At 37.6% G+C, this 11,158-nt stretch overlaps 1 long non-coding RNA gene and 1 pseudogene across 1 annotated transcript; one reads left to right on the forward strand and one right to left on the reverse strand.

Moving 5' to 3' along the window:
* Positions 1–1,141: 1,141 nt before the first annotated feature.
* LOC148113319 (uncharacterized) lies at positions 1,142–10,222 on the reverse strand. Its single transcript, XR_015734412.1, has 4 exons — positions 9,449–10,222; positions 7,647–7,792; positions 5,690–5,793; positions 1,142–1,327 (listed from the first exon to the last, which is right to left on the reverse strand). It is a non-coding gene; the product is annotated as an uncharacterized LOC148113319 (long non-coding RNA).
* On the forward strand, positions 3,344–4,280 carry LOC117664348 (CCR4-NOT transcription complex subunit 8-like; annotated as a pseudogene).
* Positions 10,223–11,158: the final 936 nt, after the last annotated feature.

Here is an 11,158-nt window from a genome sequence, read left to right on the forward strand (position 1 = left end):
TAATTGTTCCCATGTGAAAGGCAAACCAAATCCCTAATATTGTATATCCTATCTCTGATAAGTTTGCTTTTTTGCCGTGGGATATATTTGCTATTAAATAAATGATAATTAAATTTTCTAATCACTTGGGACATGAGTTTGGACTGAACCATCTTCAGTACACATTGGTGCAATCATGTTCCATTTATTCAGAGCAAATATCACTTGTCAAGGATGTGTAAGCTTTTCTTGGCTGCATCCCCAGGATTAATATCAATCAAGATACCAAGAAACCAAGAATATACTTTCAAATATATTCCAAACTTGGGAATTTCCCAAAACAATTATGATACAATATTGGGAGAATAAATCCACAGTAGGTTGCTGACATGTGTTCTTTGTCAATATTTGAATTAATGATTTGTAATAGAGGTGGAGGACTTTCAAACGTTCTAGGGCAAATGTACTCATTTTATGTGTTTATGGCTATGTTTTGCTTATTTATATTCATTTATTTGGGCCAATTTTCATGTGTCCATGTCTATGTCTATACTGATACTTGTTCCTTGTACTTGTTGACAAATAATTAAATAAAGAAACAAAGAAACAAAATAAATTCCTTGAGCAATGTATTTCTGAAATAAATTTCCAAACATTTTTCTCTTTCTATTTCTTCTATATAGTCCTTTTAAACCATATGTTTCATTTCCATTGCTATTATAAAATATTAAACTTGGCAACTGTACTTTGCTATTACTACATTATTACTATTTATAAAATAAAAAAAATACCATATTTAGATTTTGGCAGGAGATCCACCAATGAAAAAGCAACCCTGCCAGGAAAAAAAATGCATAAATTAGGTTTTAATTAGATTTGAAAATATTACCGGTAACAGTTTCTCAAACTTCAGCCCATCTCTTCCCTCCATAAACCCAGAGACAATACAATACAATGCAATGCAATGCAATGCAATGCAATGCAATGCAATGCAATGCAATGCAATGCAAAGCAAAGCAAAGCAAAGCAAAGCAAAGCAAAGCAAAGCAAAGCAAAGCAAAGCAAAGCAAAGCAAAACAAAACAAAACAAAATAAAAAAACAAGGATAAAATCCTGTTTCATAGCTCAAGACACAGCTTGGGGAATATGTTTTATTAATATATTATTACCTTATTGCTTTAATTTTATTTATTGCTTTAATAACAAAAAATTCCAGTCTGAGAAAGTAAGCAATTTTAGCTTTTATCCCTTGAACTTTCAAATATATGGCCGGGGGCAAAATGTTTCTTGTTGTAGCAAAATGCCCATTGATTTGCTTCTGTTACTCTTAGCCAGCAAATTTTGTCTTCTGTAAGAGAAGAGGAAGTTAATCTCGTTTATATGACAGAATCTCAAGATCATGGTAACAGCTGAAAAAGATGTGATGAAGGATCGCCCACTCAGTACAACTTCAGATTAAACCCCTTTGTTTACTGATTTTCGCTCCATCATTCTTATAACTACGAGGAGTAGATTACACAAAAAGGTAATGGCACAAAAAGAAAAGAGAATACCAAATTTGTCTTTTAAACAAGGGCAAGGGATTAAAAAAAATAGCTGTAAAGTAGACTTTATTCTATTTTCTTTCAAATGCTTTATTTACCATGAAAAACATGTTGTAGAGAAGAAATCTGATTTTCATATGATTAAACTCTCATTTAAGCCCTTTCTCAAATCTTTTTTCTAAAGAAAAGGACTGATTCACATTTGAGATGTTGATCAATCCCCAAATATTTGTTTAATTTTTGATGATGTAAATCTACTACATTACATAGTGCTGTGGACAAAGATGAGATCTTCCCAAGATCTCATCTGCAGATTTAAATTAATGATTTTCAGTCAGCTTGGTCAGTAATTTACAAGCGCTTATCATGGCCAGCAAAATATTCTTCTTTTTTTCCATCTTAAAATGTCCACAATGTTCACTAACAAGAACAGGGAAATGTGGTTTGCATTCACTTTCCAGCTATTTACCCTGCTACAGCAGCTTGACTAATATAAATAAATTAAAAAATCACTTAAATAACTATTATTCCTAAAGAAAATACTCAGGCAGTACTGAAATATATTTGCAAAAATATTGCCAGCGTATTTTCATGTGCAATTCAAGATGTTGATTGTCACCTTTAAAGTCCTTCATGAATTTGGGCCAAGTTACCAAAGGAACTATCTTCTCCCTAGTTGTTTCTACCTGTTCAATGAGGTGAGGCAGTTTGGGCATGCTGCCTTGGCATCTCATCAGCCAAGGAATGCTGGCTGGCAGGAAACATTAGATGTGCCCTCTCTGTCATTTCCCCTGCCTTCTGGAATACCCTACCTTCAGATAATCAGGATGGCTCTGAATCTGTTGGCCTTTCATAAGGCCATGAAGCATTGATACTGTGCCTGAGTGAGGCCCCAAGGATTGGGTCCAAGGCCAGAGATGACAGAGCAAAATCCATTTGAGTTCAAACCTTTATATGCTTATACCTACTAGACAGAATCTTGTCGAACTATAGCTATAACTTTTTAACCTACCAGATTTATCCTGAGAGATTCTAGTATTGAGCTGGATAGAAAAGAGGGAAAGAGATTCAGGTAGCCACACCCTAGAATATCTCAGGACAAATCTGGTAGGTTAAAAAGTTATAGCTTTAATTTGGCAAGATTCTGCCTAATGAAAAGTTAGGTGTGGCCAAAAATCCCGGCTTCTACTCCACCAGGTGCACATTCCATCACACCAAATGTGTTAAGGGCCCTGACTGTATTAATATCCATAATTACTTGGTGCCATATATATATTTTATATATTGCTTTAATAGTTTTTATGTTTTATGATGTAAGCTGCCCAGAGTTACTTGCTATAGATATCCAACAAACAAACAAACAAACAAACAAATGTTCAAATGGATTGGCCTGTGTACAAAAGAGATTCACTAAGCAAAACTAATTCCTCATTTGGATGATCAGCTAATATAATTCAGAGTACTCAAAAGGCTGTTGTATAGTTAGACTTCCCAGAGATTGCGGGGGGCTGCTGTGGGGGAGCAAGCCAAGCATCCCTGGGAGCCTGTCTCCATGGGGATTTGGCTGCTTCCTCCCTACTGAGCCCTCAGCGAGCCAGGGCAGAAATTCAGAACCCAGATCCTCTTTGAGTTAATGCTGGGTAGCCTTAAAATGGAAGGGTCCATTTTTGAAAGAGATCGAAATGGCCTGGCAGATGCTTCTTGATTGAGGAGAAACAAACAGTGCCTTACGGGGCCATGTTCCATCAGACAGATATCGCTGGCTGAGATATTTTGAGATATTGGAACACTGGTTTTCCATTGTAATTGTATACAAATCCTTCAAGATGCCAGCAGCACTTGCTGAAAATAGTCAAGTAATCTGTGAAGGATGGGCAAACAATCTAGAGGAAGAGATGAGAAAAATTCTCAGCTACAGCTACATTGCGATGGACAAAGAGTTTCCTGGGGTAGTTGTTTGATCAATTGGTGAATTTCGCAGTTCTATAGATTATCAATATCAACTTCTCCGATGTAATGTTGACCTGCTTAAAATTATCCAGTTAGGCCTGACCTTGACAAATGAAAAAGGAGAATATCCTGTAAGAATCAACACCTGGCAGTTTAATTTCAAGTTCAATCTTATGAAAGATACCTGTATGTATTCTCAGGATTCAATAGACCTCCTTGCAAGCTCGGGATTACAATTTTAGAAACATGAGGAGAAAGGGATTGATACTTTACATTTTGCGGAACTTCTAATGACCTTCTGGTGTGGTGCTCAGTGACAATGTCAAATGGCTTTCATTTCATAATGGCTATGACTTTGGTTATATGGTGAAACTACTGACAGATTCTAGGCTTCCAGAAGAAGAACATGAGTTCTTTCATATCCTGAATCTTTTCTTTACATCTATATATGATGTTAAGTATTTAATGAAGAGCTGCAAAAACCTGAAGGGAGGGCTTCAGGAAGTTGCTGACCAGCTAGATTTGCAGCGTATTGGCCGCCAGCACCAAGCGGGGTCAGATTCTTTACTTACATGGGGTGCAGATATCCCTGCCATCCCTGTAAGTAATGACAGGGATGGCAGGGATATCAGAATGAAAGAGTTGTTCTTTGAGGATACAATTGATAATGTAAAGTATCATGGGAGACTATATGGCCTTGGCACAGGTGTAGCTTAGAAACAAACAGAAGATGTAGAAACAGCCCAAGAGAAAATGAGTATTTTGGCTATTATCAACAATATGCCCAGTGACAGATTGCTACTTTAAGATATTAACATGGGTCTACAGTGGTAAACTTCCTTCTTGAAACTGTTTCACATCTTTCCAAGATATGGCGAAAGCACGAGTGTTTTTTTAAAGAGGGGGAAAGCATCTTTACTTTGAATCTTGATATATTCCAATTAAGTGATTTCATAATGGCTGGAGAGTTTGTCATGTATGTAAAAAAAAAAAAAATCAGACTCAAGCTACATACTACGGTATGTATATAACTTCTTTTTATTATAAACTTTACTGAATTTGCAAGTAGTTCTTTCAGAATTTTCAGCAGAGCTGAAGTTCTTTCATATATTTGCAGATTTAGTTTTGACTGTTTATTTTAAAATTTAGTTTGCTCTCTGTGAGGCTGATGCATTTCTAAGCCCTCTGCTAGTTTTTATCTAAGTCCTCTGCTAGTGTCAGTCTGTGAAAGTGATCCATTCAGCCCTGGTGGTGGAGACTGCATGAACATAATGTAACTATATGCTAGAAGTCACCATAATGGTGGTCCTGGATGGTATTATCACTAGTTCTTCCTTCCTTTAGCTTGCTGGGCCATGATATCATATTGGCAATTTTCATCTTACTAACTTTCGAATAGAATAAAATTGTCAGCATGCTTGAGACTGCAGTAATAATTGGGGCCAAAAATAGTTTCATGTTGACTGAAATACTTTAACCCTTTTGTGAATAGTAATTGGGTAAAATCACAACTATCTAGTAATAATGACCTATTAAAACTTTTAGATCACCATTTTATACTGCTTTGAAGAGGAACCCTAGATTGTTCAATAGATGTGTATGGGTTTTTAATGTTCTTTAAAAAAATTTTTTACGGGATATTGTTCGCATTGTTTTTTTGCTGTAAGCTGCCCAGAGTCCCTAGGAAGTTGGGCGGCATAGAAATGGGACTAATAAATAATAAATAGATGTAGACTAAAAGTTCATTTAAGTTTTGCAAGTGTCATAATCCTGAAAACAAAAATCCTGTTTGGGGGCAGAGGGGAACTTGACAGTGTGAAATTTTAATAAACTCCCCATTATGTAAAGCATTACAAGCTGCTGTTAAATGCATCTGTGTATATAATTGGTTCTTAATTTTGTAAAATAAAGACTTTCTTAAGAGTACTCAAAATGTCATGTGGAGTGTAAGGAAAAGGTATTATAATATTATGCAGTATATTTACATATGCCTACTAGAAAATTCTACCTTAAAAAAAAAAAGAGGTGGCAACTTTAATCAAGTCCTAGATATAACCAAACAGACACAGATATAAATTCAGATATTGTATACTAAAAATCAATGCTTTTTGGACAAATACCTCAATTTAATTTTCCCCTACATGTAAAACAGCAATTTTTAATATGAGTTTAACATAGTGAAAATTTTAATAAGTGTTTAGTAAAAAAAATATGACCTTGTTTCTAGTGTAGAGAGAAATGGTTTGAAATTCTGGAGTCAGGAACATTGTTTTCAGCTTCAACACATAACATGCTCAATTCTTGATCTTCCAGGTGGTCTCTGTACATGCAAAGAGGCTCATTTAACATTTGAGGCAAGGGACAACTTCTGCAAAAAATGGCACTCAGCTTTTCCTACTGCAATTTAAAATACTATAATGCGACAGAGAACTTTGAGTTTTCACAACATAGCTAATAGAAATGACTACAACCAGTATGGTCATATTAATATGTTCTTGAACAATTCCCATTCATTTAAGGTGTCCTGGGACATTTCAGGTTTGCTGACAAGAGGTATGTTAACAATTTAGAAAATTTCCAAGCTTTAGGTGAATGGTTATATTTTTACTATCTCTCTGCATCTTTTTATATTGTTTTTAAAAGTACTTCTTTCCAAAAATGTGCATGTGCATGTGTGTGCAGAACAGAACAATCCTGCAATCTTTTTAGCCAAACTTTTCTAGAATGATGTCTAATATTTTTTGTTTCTAAAATATCACATTTGTTCTTCTCAAATTAATTTGGCCAAGCTAACCAGAGGACATCATCTCTGTGTTCTCTAGTATTCAGCGTGCTGAGATTTATTCGAAATTGTTCATGCTTGTTTAGAAGTTCTGATGGGATATAATCCTACTCAAAATACCATACTTATCCTGGCTGAGTTGATTTTCCTGCAAAATTATAGCACTTAAAGCCAAAGCACCTCCATTGTCCTTTTCCTTTTCCAATTCTTTGCTAGTTATTTATTTATTTATTTTATTTTATTGAATTTATATACTGCCCTACTCCCGAAGGACTCAGGGCGGTGAACAGCCATAGAATAAAACATAAATACAAAATTTAAAATAGAATAAAACGAATTAAATAATTTGGCTGAACAAATTTAAAACCCCAATGATTTAAAACCAAATTTAAAATTTCCATTTAAAAAGGGGAAAAACTTAGGTCAGGCCAGCTTGATGAAATAAGAAAGTCTTGAGCGCGTGACAGAAGGTACGCAGATCCAGGACCTCCGTATCTCCGGGGGGTAGCTTGTTCCAGATAGTAGGTGCCTCCACAGAGAAGGCTCTCCCCCTGGGGGCCGCCAGTCGACATTGTTTGGCCGACGGCACCTGGAGGAGCCCCTCTCTATGGGAGCGTACTGGTCGGTGGGAGGCTATTGGTGGTAGCAGGCGGTCCCGTAAATAACCAGGTCCTAAGCCATGGAGAGCTCTAAAGGAGTTCATCCCTTGAAACAATTTGTTCTTTGCTTAATCTGCCTTGCTCTCCTATGTATTTTTTTCATTCATTTTTCAGTATATATTCCCATATTTCTTTTACTTATTTTTCCATTCTCTAGGCAGACTTACCTTGAGAACTTACCGTAAACATCTTGTTGAAATATAACATTTTGCTATTGTTAAATGTGTACAGTATAGGTTTGTATATAAAATGACTATTTTTTCAATTTTGAATTCCCCTCCCTCCAGATGTGTGCCAAGTTGTATGAGAAGTTATGTAATGTGATGCATATGGATGGTAACATATGGAGTAAGATTGCTGTAGAGTTTTAGGATCCAAATTTGATACCAATGTATGCTTCACATAAATCAGTGTTTATTAGCTATGTTCTATGTGGAAGTTAGCCTATATGTTCAATGGAAGTGAGAATCCAATGAACAATTCAAAACTCTGTCCATGTCTCAGTTATGTCAAAAAAGAAAACATAGCACTCTGTTTCTGAAGGTGAACCTATTGTAGAAGTATATCTTTATGCTGATATTAAATTCAAAGAAGATAACTATACATAATACACATTTAAATACATATTCATTTTAAAATGAACTTGCTCTACATTTACACATTTCTCTAAAAAAAAAAATCATTTTAAAACATGTATCAAACAACCCCTATTTTGATGAGTCATTTTCTTACCTAAACAGAGAAACCAAGGGTGATCAAGAAAGCAGTGAAAGCAGGAGCAACTTTTGACTTCCCTCCAGCTTCCTTGTGAGAACCCGTTAAGGCACTTTGGAAACCTTCCCTTCCCTTCCCTTCCTTTCCCTTCCAAGTGGTTGCTTCTGGATGGAAAAAAGAGTGAAAGTTTGTGAAACTGACTGGGAAACTGTCACAGAACGTTTAAAATGAAGATCACATAAGTGCAGCAGCAGCCAGTAGCACTGAAACAGTCACAACTTTCCCAGCCTTAATTCCCCGTGGGATTAATGAGTCTTGGATTTTGCATACATTCTTTAAATGTATGTCTGTGCACCGCCCTGAGTCCTTCGGGAGTAGGGCGGTATAGAAATCGAATAAAATAAATAAATAAAATAAAAAATTAGCCCTTTTGAGGTGCCTTATTGCCTTACAAAGCACTGTTTTCCACAGATAAGGGTCAATGAGAGTTTTAGTAGATAGTGGTACTTCTGCTTCTTAATTGCTCAGATCCTTGCCTAAAAAAAGGTCCAGGGTAGATGCCTAATATTTTTTGGGGGAGGGGGAGGGGGAGGAAATGGAAAGAAAATGAATCCTGAAGGTTTATTTTAATGATCAATAAATTTCAGGAGTTCTTCAGCTTCCTTGAACTACGTTCAGTAGTTCTTTAACATCTTTAATGCCTTTGGTAGCACCCTGATGAACAATGTTGTTTTTAAGTGTCAGAGGTATCTTAGAAAAACTGTTGATAGACAATATAAAATGAGAAGATTGGGATTGTTTTGTATTAAAAATATCCAAATGAGGACAATTTCAATATACTTTTGCTTCTGAAACAGAACAAGAAGGACAATGGATTATGTAACAATCATATAATCTTGATAAATATAGTTATTATTATTCTCCTGGTGAACTTTCTATAACTTCATAAACACCATTACCACTTCACCCCGCACACAATCAAGCGTAAGGTATCAGAGAAATAACTAATTCTGAAGAGACAAAAGCATTAATTTAAAACTAATTTTTAAAATGGCACTAGTCTGGGAGATTTACTATAAAGAATTATGCATCTGTCCCATTACAGAATATGCATGTTTATGGACATGGACATGAATTAAACATGGACATGGTTTAGGAATAAAATAAAAAAAAATTCCTGACATACATTCAGCAGTAATGGAAACAGTTCTAAGACTTTTCAGTGGATTCAGTGATCACAGACATATGATGAAGTTTGCTTTGCATTTGTTTATGTTCCTGGCTTCTTTGTTCGATATTATTTTGATGTGTGATTTCCTTCCCACCTTCCTGTTTAAAACATGTAATGTGTAGTATAACACTGATCTTATTTAAACTCTGGTGGCTCCCAATCAAAAATTAAAACAAGTAGAATAGCCACAAATCCTATATATGTACCATAATTCTGGGTGGCTCACAAAACAACAATAAAAACATAAAACATAAAAATATAACAGAGCTAATGGCATCCCAAAATCATCATATCTTTACCCATTCAAAGTTCCCCAGGAGAATAATAATCTGAAATATATTTATCAAGATTATATGACTGTTACATAATTATGGTATATAACAGTGATGGTGAACCTTTTTGGCATTGCGTGCCAAAACTCTAAGTGCGCATGCGCTGTGGCGCTCCCGCGTGCCAGAACCCATAATGCAATTTACGCATGTGTGCACGACAACCCCCATGCTCCCTCTACACATGCGCCCACACTGTGCATGCATGCCCCCCCAATGCACCCCCCCACTTTTTCCAAGTGGGCTGGCATACCTCTTACCAGAGGACAACTAGGTACCCTTCCCTGGTGAGACAGCTGTTCCCCGCCTGGCAAATGGCGCTGCCAAGATGGCTTGGCTGCTGATCAGGCAACTCCAAAGTTTCTTGCTAAATGTGTTCCTTCTCTTGCCTGTCTTCTTTCCCTGTTTAAAAGAGCTGCGCTTGTAGCGGGGAGAGATCTGACTAAAGAGCTGTGCTTTAGCTGTGCTATAGAGCTGCCTCCTGCCTTCCACGATCTCCAAAGTTTCTCCCCCACGGAATCCTAGCTTTTTCTTGCCTTCTACAATCTCCAAAGTTTCTCCCCCATGGAATCCTAGCTTTTTCCTGCCTTCCACGATCTCCAAAGTTTCTCCCCCACGGAATCCTAGCTTTTTCTTGCCTTCTACAATCTCCAAAGTTTCTCCCCCATGGAATCCTAGCTTTTTCTTGCCTTCTACAATCTCCAAAGTTTCTCCCCCATGGAATCCTAGCTTTTTCCTGCCTTCCACGATCTCCAAAGTTTCTCCCCCACGGAATCCTAGCTTTTTCTTGCCTTCTACAATCTCCAAAGTTTCTCCCCCATGGAATCCTAGCTTTTTCCTGCCTTCCATGATCTCCAAAGTTCCTCCCCCATGGAATACTAGCTTTTTCTTGCCTTCTACAATCTCCAAAGTTTCTCCCCCATGGAATCCTAGCTTTTTCCTGCCTTCCATGATCTCCAAAGTTCCTACCCCATGGAATCCTAGCTTTTTCCTGCCTTCTACAATCTCCAAAGTTCCTCCCCATCGAATCCTAGCTTTTTCTTGCCTTCCACGATCTCCAAAGTTCCTCCCCCATCGAATCCTAGCTTTTCCCTGCCTTCCACGATCTCCAAAGTTCCTCCCCATCGAATCCTAGTTTTTTTCCTGCCTTCCACGATCTCCAAAGTTCCTCCCCCATAGAATCCTAGCTTTTTCCTGCCTTCCATGATCTCCAAAGTTCCTCCCCCATGGAATCCTAGCTTTCTCCTGCCTTCCACGATCTCCAAAGTTTCTCCCCATCGAATCCTAGCTTTTTCCTGCCTTCCACGATCTCCAAAGTTTCTCCCCCATCGAATCCTAGTTTTTTCCTGCCTTCCACGATCTCCAAAGTTTCTCCCCCGATTGAGTGCCTCCTGCCTTCCATACCTCCTCAGATCTTTGCAGTTTCTCCCCCCATCGCGTGCTAGCTTTCTCCTGCTTTCCTGCCACAGAGAGGCATCTGCAGAGGGTAGAACCTGCAGAGATCGGGGAAGGCCCTGCCTCCGTTCATGCGCGGCAGAGACCAGAAGACCAGCTGGCCGATTGGAGGTGTGCACATGTGCGGTGGACATGGGCTGGCGTGCTGGCAGAAAGGGCTCTGTGTGCCACCTGTGGCACGCGTGCCATAGCTTCGCCATCCCGGGTATATAAGATTTGCACTAGTTTCCAGCTTCTCTCTATCCACACACTTGCTGGAAATAGCAATGGCTTTAAAAAATAATGACTCAGAAAGGTGGAAAATCCACATACTAATAGTCAAAAGGCAAATGAAAGAATGTTGAAAAACTCCTGAGGTTTAGGAATCATTAAGAAGACTCTAGAGAGAACAAAGATTGAATAGTGGACTAAAAGGCTACAAATGATTTTTCATTCTCCAACATTCAGGGAAGACATGGCTACAGAAAATGCTAGTCTTGTTCTAGTTATGTCAGAAACACATTGAAATTATATGA

The sequence above is a fragment of the Pantherophis guttatus genome, chromosome 5 (assembly GCF_059756535.1).
Source record: "Pantherophis guttatus breed Tessera chromosome 5, ASM5975653v1, whole genome shotgun sequence".
Lineage (NCBI taxonomy): Eukaryota > Metazoa > Chordata > Lepidosauria > Squamata > Colubridae > Pantherophis > Pantherophis guttatus.